The 13,970-nt window shown below is 49.5% G+C and overlaps 1 long non-coding RNA gene across 1 annotated transcript; it reads left to right on the top strand.

The window, feature by feature from the left end:
• The first annotated feature begins 56 nt into the window (after nucleotides 1–56).
• On the top strand, nucleotides 57–13,633 carry LOC108515830 (uncharacterized). Its single transcript, XR_001881645.1, has 5 exons — nucleotides 57–250; nucleotides 6,265–6,347; nucleotides 8,526–9,950; nucleotides 10,205–10,330; nucleotides 11,195–13,633. It is a non-coding gene; the product is annotated as an uncharacterized LOC108515830 (long non-coding RNA).
• The last annotated feature ends 337 nt before the right edge of the window (nucleotides 13,634–13,970 follow it).

The raw sequence follows: 13,970 nt of genomic DNA, 5'->3' as shown, positions 1-13,970 counted from the left end.
GGGTGGGGGTGAGGGGCCGGGGTGGGGCACCTCCGCCCGCGAGCCGCTCCCGCATTAAAATTTCATGGGCGCTGCAGCAGCTACAAAGACGACGCCGGCTGCGCTCGGGGGACCAGAGGGAGGGAGGCTGCGGACGAGTGCGGGGAGGAGTTTGAGATGGGAGGCGCTTGCAGGGGCTCCCCCAGTTCTGCGCTGTGAGCCGGGGCACAAAGAGCCCTCTGCACTCGCGCCGCAGGACCGCGGACCCGAGGTAAGACGTCGCCCCATCCTAGCAGTCATCCTTCCCAAGCGTCCTTGTCCCCGAATGCGGAACAGCCTAATTCCCCGAGGCTGGGGTCTAGGGCAGGTCCCAGAGTCCCAGGGCTGGGTTCAGGGATACAAACGCCGCCTGAAGTGTCCCGCATTGGATGGATGAAGAGGCTTTGCAGCCTGTAATTGTCAAACACAGTCAAGACTCTGGCTGGGATCGGGGGTGAGGTCAGGCAAGGGGAGGATGCTTTGGGAGTCCAGTGCGAATGGGGGTCTTGCAATCATGATTATGAAGGGGAACAAAGACCCTTCCCTTCCGACGACACGAGACAGGATTTGGGAGGTGGACCCGCGAACCTTCTCTGCCCACCAGGTTAGCAATTAACTGGCCAAGCCATGGGCAGAGCCCAGAGAGTCTCGGAACTGGAGGTGGGGGTGAGGTGGCGGGGCAGGGTCGTTGAGGTCCCCTTCCCTCATACCCAGCACCCCCCTCCCCCCCCAGAGCCTACCATTCCTTCACTTCTGGGACTCAAATCCCAGATGTCCGGCGTCAAATTTGGCTCCAAAAGGATGGAGAGGGCTGGTAACTCACCCTCATTGAAAACAACAGTGACATCAGTTTATGGAGAGGTTACTCTAGGCAGGGACCTGCTTGGTGCTTTGCAAGCGTTATCACAACAGTCCCACGAAGTGGTAAGAAACAACTCCATTTTAAAGATGAAGAAATGGAGATTCAGAGAGGGTTATCGACAAGCCCAAGGTCACACAGCCAGTGATTGCGAATCTAGATATGCAGGACTCTAAAGCCCACGTTGCATCTCCTAAAGGGTCTAGGAAGATCCCGGAACCCACCAGCTCGATTCTCCACCTTTCCTCTGTTCCAGGACACTCCCTGGAGAGGCTGGGAATTTGGGAGGAAAGGGACCAGACTTTCCTCTTCCAGCGGAGGGCCCTGGGGCAGAGAAATTGTTTCTGGGATTGTGCAAGGGGAGGCCCCGGGGGCGCACCCTGGATTCCCCACCCTCATCCCAGGCTCCGGATCCGAGGCTGCCCGGCGCCTGGGATTGCTGGCGCGCACACCCCACTGCAGTGCCGCCGCGGGGAAAACGCCCCCACCTGCTGCGGCGGGAGGGGAGGAAGTATGAGAGGGACGACTGCGAGAGAACTTGAGGGAACGGCTTTGTTTTTTTCTCGGGGCCAGGCTGGGACTGAGCACGGCTCAAAGCAGAACACTCGCTCTGGACTCAGTGCTTTGCAAAGCGCATTCCCTTTTGGGAGCATCTGGGAGCGCCGCGATGGCCCAGGGAGGGGGGCGGGGGTAGACGGAGGGCAGGGATGAGTAATTCCACTTGACAGACAGGGAAACCTGAGGACAGTGGTTCTCAGACTTTAGGGGCGTTGCTTCCAATACGCAGATGTCTGAGCCACGTGGCAAGGAGGATGAGTCAGCAGGTTTGGGGTGGGGCTGGGTATCTGGTGTTTACTCAGACCTCCTCATCCTCATCCTGCAGGTGGGCAGATCCTTGCTTGAGGGAACAGTGCTCCCCCCTCGCCCCTCACCCTTCTAGGCAGAATCATCCAGTAGCCTGGGCAAACCATTTCTGGACACTTTGCCAGCTCCTAGCTTTGGGTGGCATTGAATTGATCCTACTCTAAGTTTGGTTAATTTCATGTTGAAAGCATTTTATGTAAACACCTTCCATGCCCCCCATGCCCGCCTATTTTACTATTTAGTGACCCTTGCCATTGAAAACTGTTCTGAAATTTACTTATTTTAAGCCTTAACCCCACTCCTTAACAGAGGAGAGTGATGAAGTCTTCAGAGTCCCCCAAAACAACCATAACTCCTTATCGCCAGCTTTAGGAGAATCCTTCTCTATGCTTGCATTAAAAATGAGAATTTTGGGCTGGGCACGGTGGCTCACACCTGTAATGCCAGCACTTTGGGAGGCTGGGGCAGGAAAATGGCTTGAGCCCAGGAGTTCAAGCAAAGCCTGGACAACATGGTGAGACCCCTGTCTCTAAAATAAATGAATAAAAATAAATGAGAATTTTTATAATTTTGCCGATTTTAAAAAACAAATTCAATAAGTTTAATAAAATGCATGATAATTGTAGAAGATTTATAAACGATAAAAAAGTAGAAAACTCAATTTTCTTTTTCTTTCTTTTCTTTTCTTTTTTTTTTTTGAAACAGAGCCTTACTTTTTGCCCAGGCTGCAGTGCAGTGGTGTGATCTTGGCTCACTATAACCTCCACCTCCTGGGTTCAAGTGATTCTCATGCCTCAGCCTCCCAAGTAGCTGGAATCACAGGCATGTGTCACCATGCCCAGCTTATTTTTGGATTTTTTGTAGAGCTGGGGTTTTGGCATGTTGGCCAGGCTGGTCTCGAACTCCTGGCCTCAAGTGATCTGCCCACCTCAGCCTCCCAAAATGCTGGGATTGCAGGCATGAGCCACCATGACTGGCCTGAAAACTTCATTTTCGTGTATTTCTCTCTGGTGTGTGTGTGTGTATATATATACATATATATACATATACATATATACATATACACATATACATACATATATACATATATACATATACATACATATACATATATATACATATACATACATATACATATATATACATATATATATATATATTTTGAGAGTGAGTCTCGCTCTGTCGCCCAGGTTGGAGTGCAGTGGCCAGATCTCAGCTCATTGCAAGCTCTGCCTCCCGGGTTTACGCCATTCTCCTGCCGCAGCCTCCCGAGTAGCTGGGACTAACAGGCACCTGCCACCTCGCCCGGCTAGTTTTTTGTATGTTTTAGTAGAGACGGAGTTTCACCGTGTTAGCCAGGATGGTCTTGATCTCCTGACCTCGTGATCTGCCCATCTCAGCCTCCCAAAGTGCTGCGATTACAGGCTTGAGCCACCGCGCCCGGCCTGTCTCTGGTATATTTTCTATTATTGAAATTGGCTGGGCGTGGTGGCCCACACCTGTAATCCCAGCACTTGGGGAAGCTGAAGTGGGTGGATCACCTGAGGTCAGGAGTTAGAGACCAGCCTGGTCAACATGGCAAAACCCTATCTTACTAAAAATACAAAAATTAACTGGGCGTGGTGGCATGTGCCTGTAGCCCAGCTACTCTGGAGGCTGAGGCAGGAGGATCGCTTGAACCCAGGATGCGGAGGTTGCAGTGAGCAGAGATTACACCACCACCGCACTCTAGCCTGGGTGACAGAGGGAGACCCTCAAAAAAAAAAAAAAAAAAAAAGAAGAAGAAAAGTAATTGCATTATATGTATACTGCTTTTGAAAAGTTACATCATGTGTGTTTGTCCATGTTATTACGACCTTTGCCGAAATCATTAGAGATTTCAGTGTTTCATGCAGGAGATAAACACAGTCTACTTTGTCCGTTCCCTATTGTTGGTCCTGCTAGTTGTTTCCAATTTTTCTTTTCTTCTGTGTCTTCATTTTAAGGTCCTTTCTCTGGCTGTGATCCATGCTTCTTCTCAGGGCAGGATTACACTCTTTGAACCTACTTATTCATCAAGGCAGTGCAGAGTGGTGGAAAGAGAAGCAGCTGAGAGTTACGCAAGTCCGTGTACAAATCCTTCTCCCACCTGTGTCCACTTCAGTCAGGGAGTAATCTCCCTTTTCTGAGCCTCAGTTTCCTCATCTGTAAAGTGGAAATCACAATCCCGGTTTTAAAAAGTGGCCATGAAGCTATGAACCAGTGCACGTTCGGCGCCCTGTAGGTGCTTAATAAAGCTAGTGAATGCTATCGTGCACCCCCCTGGGTCCCAGCTGAGTTCACTTACGAGCACCTGAGTCTTGTATGGATACTTAGTGATTTGCTTTTATTTCTGTTGAGGCTGCTGGTTCGTCTCCTGGGTGATTATTAGCCTGTTTGAGCAGTGTGTTTCTGGGGCATTGGGTCCATTGTGCAGATTCAATGGGCTGGTGAATAACTTGTAGGCCAGTCCTTTGTTTCAAGAGGATCCCTTCCCTTGTCTCTGAGGCCCGACTCATCTGTCAGCTCCAGCTCTGAGGAAGAACAATAGCCAGAGATTCTCAGGGGCAGAGGCGAAGTCTGGCTGAGAGTGACATCTGTCTCCCTATCCCATTCCACTCTGATCAGATCAGATGAGGCAGGTGTCCCCTTATCCCTTGTGGTGCCAGGTGGGCCCCTCTGGAAGCTACCGGATGAGTCATGGAAGGGACGGGGGTGCTGAGCTATGGTGTACTCAAAGGTGTGGAGGAGATGATGAGTACTAATTAACCCTAACTACCACTTTGTTACCACTTACCAAGGTTCTTGCTGGTGCTGCCTCATGGATACTCCATAAGGCAGGGAATTAGGCATTGCAGGTGAGAAACAGGCTCAGAGAGGTGAAGTGATGAGCCCAGGGGCACACAGCAAATTAGCTGTGGAGACAGGATTTCAAATAGTGTCTAGTTTGACTCTGAAACATGTGTTTGTAACTACTCCACTCTGCCACTCTCCTAAGAGTGAACTCTTTTGCCTACAGACTGTGAAAGCAACCGGAATAAACTGAACAGAGATGATTTATTAATCACTGGCCACTTTTCTTACAGTAATAGTAATGCAGATGGCCATCAAGTTTGCAGTTTACATATACCTTCCTTGGATCTTTTCTCATTCAATCCATATATACATGGATCTATATAGATCCATATATATATGCATGAATCGGCTCTGTCATCCAGGCTGAAATGCAGTGGAGCAATCACGGTTCACTGCAGCCTCCACCTCCTGGGTTAAAGCGGTCCTCCTGCTGCAGCCTCCCAAATAGCCACAGGCACATGTACACACAACCACGCCCAGCTAATTTTTGAATTTTTTGTAGAGGCAGAGCCTCCATCTGTTACCCAGGCTGATCGTGAACTCCTGGCCTCAAGCAATTCTCCTGCCTCTGCTTCCCAAACTGCTGGGATTATGGTGTGAGCCACTGCTCCCAGTCCCTGCCCCTATTTGAACGCGCCTTCTGCCCCTTTGGGGTACAACAGGCCTGTTTAGATACCTCAGTTTCCTCATCTGTACAGTGGGGATAACAAAACCCAGCTTGTTTTGCCATGTAGATAAAGACACTTCCAGTTAGGATCTGTTCTTAATAAATGTTAGTTTGGCTTCCTTTCCCTTCTTCTTGCTTTTCTTTCCTCTCTCTCCACCTCCGGGGTTCCCTTGTTTGAAGGAGATTTGAATTCCGAATCTCCTCTTTTGTGGACGTTGTGTTTGAATTCATAAAGAAACAGTGCTTTCTCCTCCTCTGCAGAAGCATCCGCGTCCCCCAGCATGTCTCCTGCGAGGCACGTGGCACAGTTTCATCATTCCCTGGAGCTTCCGTTATCTCTGGGCGCTGGCTCATCCAAGGCAATTTGGGCCAACATCTCTTGCATGTCTCAGATCTCTGAGTAGCGATTTTATGCCAGAGTCAGAGAAAAAGACCAAAAACCCAGAGGGAATCTAAAATGCAACAAATGTATGTTTCCCTGGCAGCTGCCCATCCGTTATTAAGAATAGTGCATGCTGTTTAGGGGGAAAAATGAATACTTCATGGGTGGTGGTAATGAACTGTGTGATCAGTGATGACAATAATAATGATGTAAGAAAATGGTGGAATTCAAGCTAAGCCTCATTCATCTTCTCATTTGATCCTCATGACAAACCTGTGAGGTGGGCACTGTTATTATCCTTAATTTGTGGATTAGAAGACCGAGGCTCACTGCTTTGAAGGACTTGGTCAAGGTCACACAGTTTGCCAATGGCAGAGCAGCACTGGAGTCCACGCCATAAAACCCACGTTAGGATGTACTGGTTGACACTGGCCTGAACAAAGTACCTCCTTGTTTCCTGTTTTGCTTTTGATCTGCATTCGAGGAGATCAGTTTTGGGAAACGCTGTGATTTGAAACGGGACCTTAGCGTCTGTTCTCCACTGTACCCACGGGTATGTATTTATTCTCTTACTCCTGTCTCTTTTTCTCTTGATGACAGTTGGAGGCATCTGTCCACCCACGTGGTTCCAGACACGTTCATGTGACCACCATGACCCTGTTTGCATCACAGGAGTAACCAAGGTGATCTTCCCTCTCTTCCTGTGTCCACTGGGGTTGGTTGGTAGAGACCAGCTTCATGCTTTGAGGTCAGATCCATCACGAAATCCGTATATCCCGAGACCTCCTGAATCTTAGAGGTGGGAGAGACCTCTGATGACCCTCTGGGTTCCAGTTCCTCAATCCTGGCTTTCCCAACTGACCTTGACTTGAAGTGGGTGGTCTGTGTAGTCTAGTGAGAGCTGAGATGATGAGGCCCTGGTGTCCACAACCAGTTCTTTGTGCAGCCTTTGATCTGGCACTTTTTAGTTCCAGTCCTCTTTCATCACATATAAATGAGTTTTGCAAAAATAACCTTATCGAGGTATAATTTACATACAAGGAAATGCCCCCATTTAAAGCACACATTTCAATGTGTTTTGACAAATGTGTACACCTGTGTAACCATTGCCACAATCAGGATGTAGAACATTTTCATTGCTCTGAAATATTCCCCTGTATTCCTTCCCAGTCAATCCCCTCTCAGCCCCAGGCCCAGCCCCAGGAAACCACTGACCTGCTTTCTCAGAAGTAGATTGGATTCTTTTTTTTTTTTATGTTCCATATATATGGAAGTGTCTGTGTTCAGTTGTTTTTTTTTTTTTCCTGAACAGAATGCTTTTGAGGCTCATCCTTCCTTTTTTTTTTGAGACAAGATCTCACTGTGCTATTTGGGCTGCAGTGCAGTGGTGCCATCTCAACTCACTGCAACCTCCGCCTGCCGGGTTCAAGTGATTCTTCTGCCTCAGTCTCCCCAGTAGCTGGGATTACAGTTGTGTGCCACCACACCCGGCTGATTTTTGTATTTTTAGTAGAGACGGGGCTTTGCCATGTTGGCCAGGCTGGTCTTGGACTCCTGACCTCAAGTGATTGCCTCAGCCTCCCAAAGTGCTGTGACTATAGGTGTGAGCCACCGAGCCTAGCTGAGGCTCATGCTTCTTGTTGCATGTCTCAGTAGTTCAATTCCTGTTCTGTCCAGTTTTATTGAGGCATAGTTTAAATGTCATATAACTCACCCATTCAATTATTTTTAATAAATGTACCAAGTTGTGCAACCTTCGCCATAAATCAGTTTTGGAACAGTTCCGTTACCCCAATAAGATCTCTCATACCCATTTATTGTTCATCCACATCCCTAACCCCAGGAACCACGAATCTATTTCTCATCTCTGTAGATTTTCCTTTTCTGGATATTTTGTATAAATGAGATCATACAATATGTGTTCTGTTGAGCCTAGCTTCTTTCCCTCAGTATGATGTTTTTAAGGTTCATCCTTGTTGTAATGTGTATTAATAGTTTGTTCTTTTTTATTGATGAGTAGATTCCGTTGTGTGGATAATCAGACTTTGCTTTTCCATTCATCAAGACAGGGGATTTTAATTTGGTCAGTGCTGCCTAACTGCACTATATACATATAATGCTACAGGATAAATATGGCTCATCTTTCTGGAACATAAATATCACACACAGATTTACTTAAAGTTTAAATCATTGAGTGGTGAAAATAATTTTTGGAACATGTACTGTGTGCCAGGCACTGGCTAAGCTTTGAAAATCATTAACTTTGGACAGGCGTGGTGGCTCATGCCTGTAATCCCAGCACGTTGGAAGGCTGAGGCTGGCGGATTGCGTAACGTTAGGAGTTCAAGACCAGTCTGGCCAGCATGGTGAAACCCTGTCTCTACTATAAAATAAAAAAGTTAGCCAGATGTGGTGGCACACACCTGTAATCTCAGCTACTTGGGAGGCCGAGGCAGGGGAATTGCTTGAACCTGGAAGGGGGAGGTTACAGCGAGCCGAGATCACACCACTGCACTCCAGCCTGGGTGACAGAGTGAGATCCTGTCTCCAGGAAAAAAAAAAAAAAAAAAAAAAAAAAAAAAAAAAAAAAAAAAAAAAAGAGAAAGAAAATCATTAACTTTGAGTCACACATTAAGTACGTGGGGATTAGAGAGCCACAGTTTCCTCCAGGTTTCTCTGACCCCAAAGCCCATGCCTTCCTTTGTACACTCTAAGACGGTGTCAGCTTCACCCAGGAGCTAGCTAAAGGTCCCTTGAAACCTCCATCACCTTACTAATATCATGACTCTAGGTCCACAGAGCCAGGGGAAAGGGTCACTGTGGATCAAGCCAGGCTTGAGCAGCCCAGGGTCTATTTACAGAGAGCAGCAAGTTCCTGGGACAGAGGAGAGAGAAGGGAATTTCCAGGTTCTTCAGGACGTTCACAACCACCCTGAGAAGCATCCTTGCAGATAAGTATTTAAACTTACCAGGCCATAGCCTACCAGTCTGCCCTCTTCTGGTCTGTACAAGAAAGTGTAGTATCTTAGAATCCCAAAGTGGGAGGGGAAATGGGTGATGTAGCTCATTCTCTTTTCTACGTCTATGGAAGAAAGAAAGAGCTTATCGCCATTTTGTGGGGTCCCAGAAAGGGTGATTTTCACACTCCACATTTGGCATTAGGGCTAGTATTTTATAAACGTCACTGTCTGGAACTTTTGAAGGCTGAGTTAGATGACTTCACCTTGTGTACTTGTAGAACTGCTATTAGGAGGAGGCTGGGGACTCCCTGGTAATGTGAACTGGCCCTTTTCAGTTTTGGTGTTTTGTGATCATATTTATAAACCTTGGCTAGAGCTCCTTGGCCTTGCAGTTAAGTGAAGAGTTAGCAGTGTGACTTTAGATGCATTTTTCTCAGTGCAAGTGTCTGAGTTCACCTCCAGTTCTGAACTCATGCCCCCACTCCCAGGTGCCGACAGAAAGCTTTGAAGATATGCTGAGATGGCTCCCTGACAATCCTGACTCAGGTCTGTCAGTTGATGAAGACAGCGTAGTTGTCACTAAAGGCAAAACCTGGCAGATGGTCCTAGGTCACGATTAGTGGTCATTCTCTGGTCTTCTCCAGACTGGTGACACAGGGTGGTCTTAAAAGAGTCCTACTCCAGCCTCTGGCTCCCCGAATTTCCTCTGGTGCGTGGGGCATCAGGAAAGGGCAGGGGAGAAGGAGGGGAGCAGAAAAATTACTGCTGGGCAGCAGGGTCCCTTCCATTTCCCCATCCATTGCTTCAGACAATGGGTGATCATTGTGCACCTTGAGTGAATGTCAAGGCAGGAAGATTGTACTTGGACCTTGAGTGAATGTCAAGACAGGGCCACCCGGTGTGGCAGGAGCAGAGCTGGGGTCAGAATTCTGGATTCCTGACTCTCTGTTCAGCTGCAATTCAGCTGTCACCAAGCTGCTGAATTTGTCCTTCTTTCTCCCGGGTCGCATTCTGCTGTGGTCGGGAAACAGGGAGTGAGTGAAGGGAACCTGGGAACCCCTCTCCCCTCACCTTTTAAGGATGTTCTGGGGTGGAATAAAGGGAGGTGGAGGGTGGGGTGCCTGGGCCCAGCCTCACTGGCTCCTGGTCCTTCTTTCTTCGGCAGGGAGTTCTGGCAAGGCCTGGGCCTGGGGAGGGGGCCTGGGTGCGGTTTTCTCCTGCGGTGTGGTTGGCTCTTTTGTCTTCCAGGATGGGCCTGTGGGGTCTGTGTGGGGAAGGAAGGAGCTGGGAGCCTGGACTGCCCGTGTGTCTGCTGGATGCTGCCAGGTAAACCTGAGAGAGATGTGGGGAGGGAGGGAGGGAGAGAGGGAGGGCACATGGAGCTTGGTTTCATGGGGGTAGGTTGTCCTCCCACCTGTGCCCCTCCTCAGGCCCAGAACATTCCTGCTCATGAGAAGATGGCCAGGGAACCAGGTGGCTGGAAGGCTTGCTCTGTGTGGTCCTGGTGGGGGTGGGTGGGATGGAATCAAGACCACTGTGGGTGAGCTCGAGCAGAGAATTCAGCATGTTCATTCATCCAGCACTGGAATGGACCAAGCAACTTCTCCGAGCCAGATGCTGGGGATGCAGAAGTGAACGCAGAGACATGATCCCATCTGCTCGGATCTTCATCTCAGAACACGCTTTATTACAGTCTCGGCGAGGGGGTGAGGTCCTCATCCTGGGAGCAGTGTGTGTGTGTGTGCATGCACGTGTGTGTGCGTACATGTGTGTATGCGTGTGTGTGTGCGCGCGCATATGCACGTGTGTGTGCGTGTGCATGCATGTGTGCGTGTGTGTGCATGTGTGTGTGTGTTGGGGTGGTGGTGTGCAGAGATCCTCCCAGTGGGAATATTGTAAAATGAATTGAAGCCATCAAAGGCCTCTGAAGGTCCTTCCCACCCACTCAAATCCTTGCCCCGTCTCTGCCCATGAGGCTCCTGGAGCTTGCTATGGGCTCCCTTTACTGCTTTTCTCTGGTCCCCTGAGCTAACCCTGCCTGGTGGGGTGTTCTCAGCTTTCCTTGCTTCCTCTTTTTAGAGAACTTTTTTTTTCCTTTTTCTCAGAGACAGGGTCTCACTCTGTTGCCCAGGCTAGAGTACAGTGTTATGATCGTGGCTCACTGCAGCCTTGACCTCCGGGGCTCAATACATCCTCCTACCTCAGCCTCCTGGGTAGCTAGGACTACAAGTGCACACTACCATGCCTGGCTTATTTTTTGTAGACACAGAGTCTCATTATGTTGCCCAGGCTGGTCTCAAACTCCCAGGCTCAAGTGATCCTCCTTCCTCAGCCTCCCAAAGTGCTGCGATTACAGGTGGGAGTCACCGTGCCTGGCCTAAGTTTCTTCTGAAAATTTTTCATGTCCAAAGCCCTCACTTCTACCCTGTGTGTGTGCTGGGGGCATGAGAGAGAGACTGGGGGGATCTCTGAACATGCGTCCCCTGAGATGCAGAATTAGGCTGGGGGGGATGTGGGAAGTTGGGGATGGAGGCTGTGGCTTCATCCTCACTCGCTGTGTTCCCCCCCAGGTGGCTCCATCTGGGCCGCATCTCCAGGACTCCTGGCCTGGCCTTCTCTTTGGACCTCGGGTGACCCTGGACTCTGGCCACAGTAACTTAGCGGGCAGACTCCGGTGGTTTTCTAGCACCCTGGGTGACTCCCTGAAGATCTCACCCTCCTCACCTGTTGGGATGGAGCCTCCCATGGATAGGAGCTCTTCCTGGCTGATGCTCAGTGGACGACTGGATCTGGCACTGGAGGATGACTCCAGGGGTATGAGGGAGGCCTGGCAGCCCACTACTCCCTCCTCACCTGCTCAGGCTCTGCCTGCTGGGCCCTATTGTCTGGATCTGGGGGCCCTTTCCTGACCTCATGTGAACTTGATTCCTCCTTGCGTTTCTGCCGGTGACCAGACAGAGCCTGGCCTGGGCCAAGGCCCCACTGACCACACTCTCCCCAAGGCTGGGTCTCAAAGGACCCTACAGGATGGGGACAGGAACATGATGGAAGTCAGGGAGGGGCTGTCAGGGAGAGGGCAGACACAGTTCCTCGGGTGCCGCTGGCTGGAGTCCTTTGTCTCCGTTTGCTCTGTGTGTAATTGTCATTTTGTGGGGCTTCCTTGGTGGGGCTTTTCCATGATTTTCCTCTCCCTGATGGTTACAAAGAGGAGACAGTCAGGATCTGGGAAGAGCTGGAGCCTTCCCCCTGTGCTGTTGAACTCTGGGAGGGGCAGCTAGAGGGACTGAGTGTGCACCATCCTGAAAAGAGAAGGTCTTTGAGAGATAAGATCTAGGCCAGGGAAATTCACTAGAAAGAGACAGGCGGCCCTGGGTTTTTTTCCTGCGGTCCAAAGGGAACCAGTCTTACCCAAAGGATTGAGGGGTCACCTTAGCCCAATCTCAGGACACTCTTCTCCAATCAGATCCCTGCTTCTAGCTGCACTGCTCCTGGATTGTGTTCTTGGGGAGCAGAAGGTGGCAGGACAGGCCCTGTAATTCACAATTCCAGCTCCCTCCAGAGGGGACAGTCCCAGTGTCTGCAAGAGAGCAGCTTGTGGCCTCCCTTAGGCAAGTTTAAAAGCCAGATGTCCTTCTTCCCAGAAAGGGGAGTGGTGTGTACTATTCATCGGCTTGGGCTGCCACAGCACCGTGCCACAGACTGGATGGCTTAAACATCAGGAATTTATTTTCTCCCAGTTCTGGAGGCTGGAAAGTGCATATCAAGGTGCTAGAGTTGGTTTCTGGTGAGGCCTCTCTCCTTGGCTTGCAGGTGGCACCTTCTTGCTATGTCCTCACATGGCCTTTTCTCTGTGGAGAGGGACAGAGAGCACGAGCAAGCTCTGGTGTCTCCTCCTCTTCTTATAAAGACATTAATACCATCAAATTAGGGCTCAACCCTATGGCCTCATTTAACCTTAACCCCTTAAAAGTCCCATCTCCAAAAACAGTCACATGGTAGGCTACTGCTTCAACATATGCATTTGGGGGAGGGGACTCCATTCAGTCCTTAGCAGGGTGGTCACCGCAAACATGGAAAGTCAGAGCCATCTCCCCTTCAGAATTCCTGCCCCTCACCCAGGGATGGGGAAGAGGAGCAGAAGTATGGGAAGCAGACACTGAGAGTGGCAGGTACCATGCTGGGGTGGCTTGGAGTGCTTCGGAGGACATATGGAACGGGCTGGGCTCAGTGTGGGGAGGTGGAGCCCCTGGGAGAGCCGTGTCCTGAGAAGGGCCTGGGCTACAACCCTGGGCAAGTTACTTCACCTCTGAGCCTCCACTGCTCTGTGAAATGGAAGGCATGTGCCTGCCTGTCAGGTTCAGGGAGGATTCAGTGAGATCATATGCCTAGCACTGTGCCTGACTCCCAGCAGATACTCAGTAAATGCTCCTATCCATCTGGGAGTATAGACTTAGGGTTTATCTATTTTTTTTTTTTTTTTTTTGGCCCTCTGGACTTCAAAACTTAGCATCTTCTGATCCAGAGGCATTTCTGATTAGCCCTTCCCTACCTATTTTCCTAATATCACTCTTTAATCAGCTTGGGGAGGTGGCAGCATTTCATGGCCTCCATAGTAACTCACAATGCTTCCTGGAGTATTTGAATTCTACTCTCTCATCAGCACTGAGCACCTACTTTGGGTCCTTTCCCGTGCTAGCCATTTGGGGGAAACATAGGTAAAGAGTGCCAGGGTTCGAACCTTTAGGATTTCACAGCCATGCTGGATGGGATAAAACCAGCTCACATGGAGAGTCAGAGACTGGGACAGCGCCATAAAACTGTCTATTAAGGCACAGTTCTGAGTGTTGGGAAGTGGGAGACAGACCCCAGAGAGGGCCGCTGCAGTCGGGAACAGCTTCCTAGCACGCTGTACCAACCAGAGCCTTGAAGGATGAGAAAGATCTGGCTGAGATGAGACCCGACCCTCTAAATTCCCAAAGTAAGTTCTAGGAAATGTCATCATTGTTCCTCAAAAAAAAAAAAAAAAAAAAAAAGGCAGGTTCACATTCTACTGCAAAATTTCAAACACTCAGGGACAGGGCATAGGATGAAGTGTTCCTTGACTTTTATGGCCGTAGAATCCATTTCTCATGGAACACCGTTTAGAACTGTGGGAGATGCTAGGCCGGAGTTTCTATGGGAAAAGTACAGCAGTGATAGAAGATGGCATAATTAGGGTACACTTAGCTGCTTTGTAGCATTGGCTGAAAAGGAAGCCAACCGGGAGGGTGTGGGGAGTCTCAACTTGGCTCCAGGAGCCAGGCCAGCTTGATGCAGTTATTTTTTTTTTTTTTTTTTTTTTTTTTT

The sequence above is a fragment of the Rhinopithecus bieti genome, unplaced genomic scaffold (assembly GCF_001698545.2).
Source record: "Rhinopithecus bieti isolate Rb0 unplaced genomic scaffold, ASM169854v2 scaffold_2314, whole genome shotgun sequence".
Lineage (NCBI taxonomy): Eukaryota > Metazoa > Chordata > Mammalia > Primates > Cercopithecidae > Rhinopithecus > Rhinopithecus bieti.
This window is presented reverse-complemented; position numbering and strand designations above follow the sequence as displayed.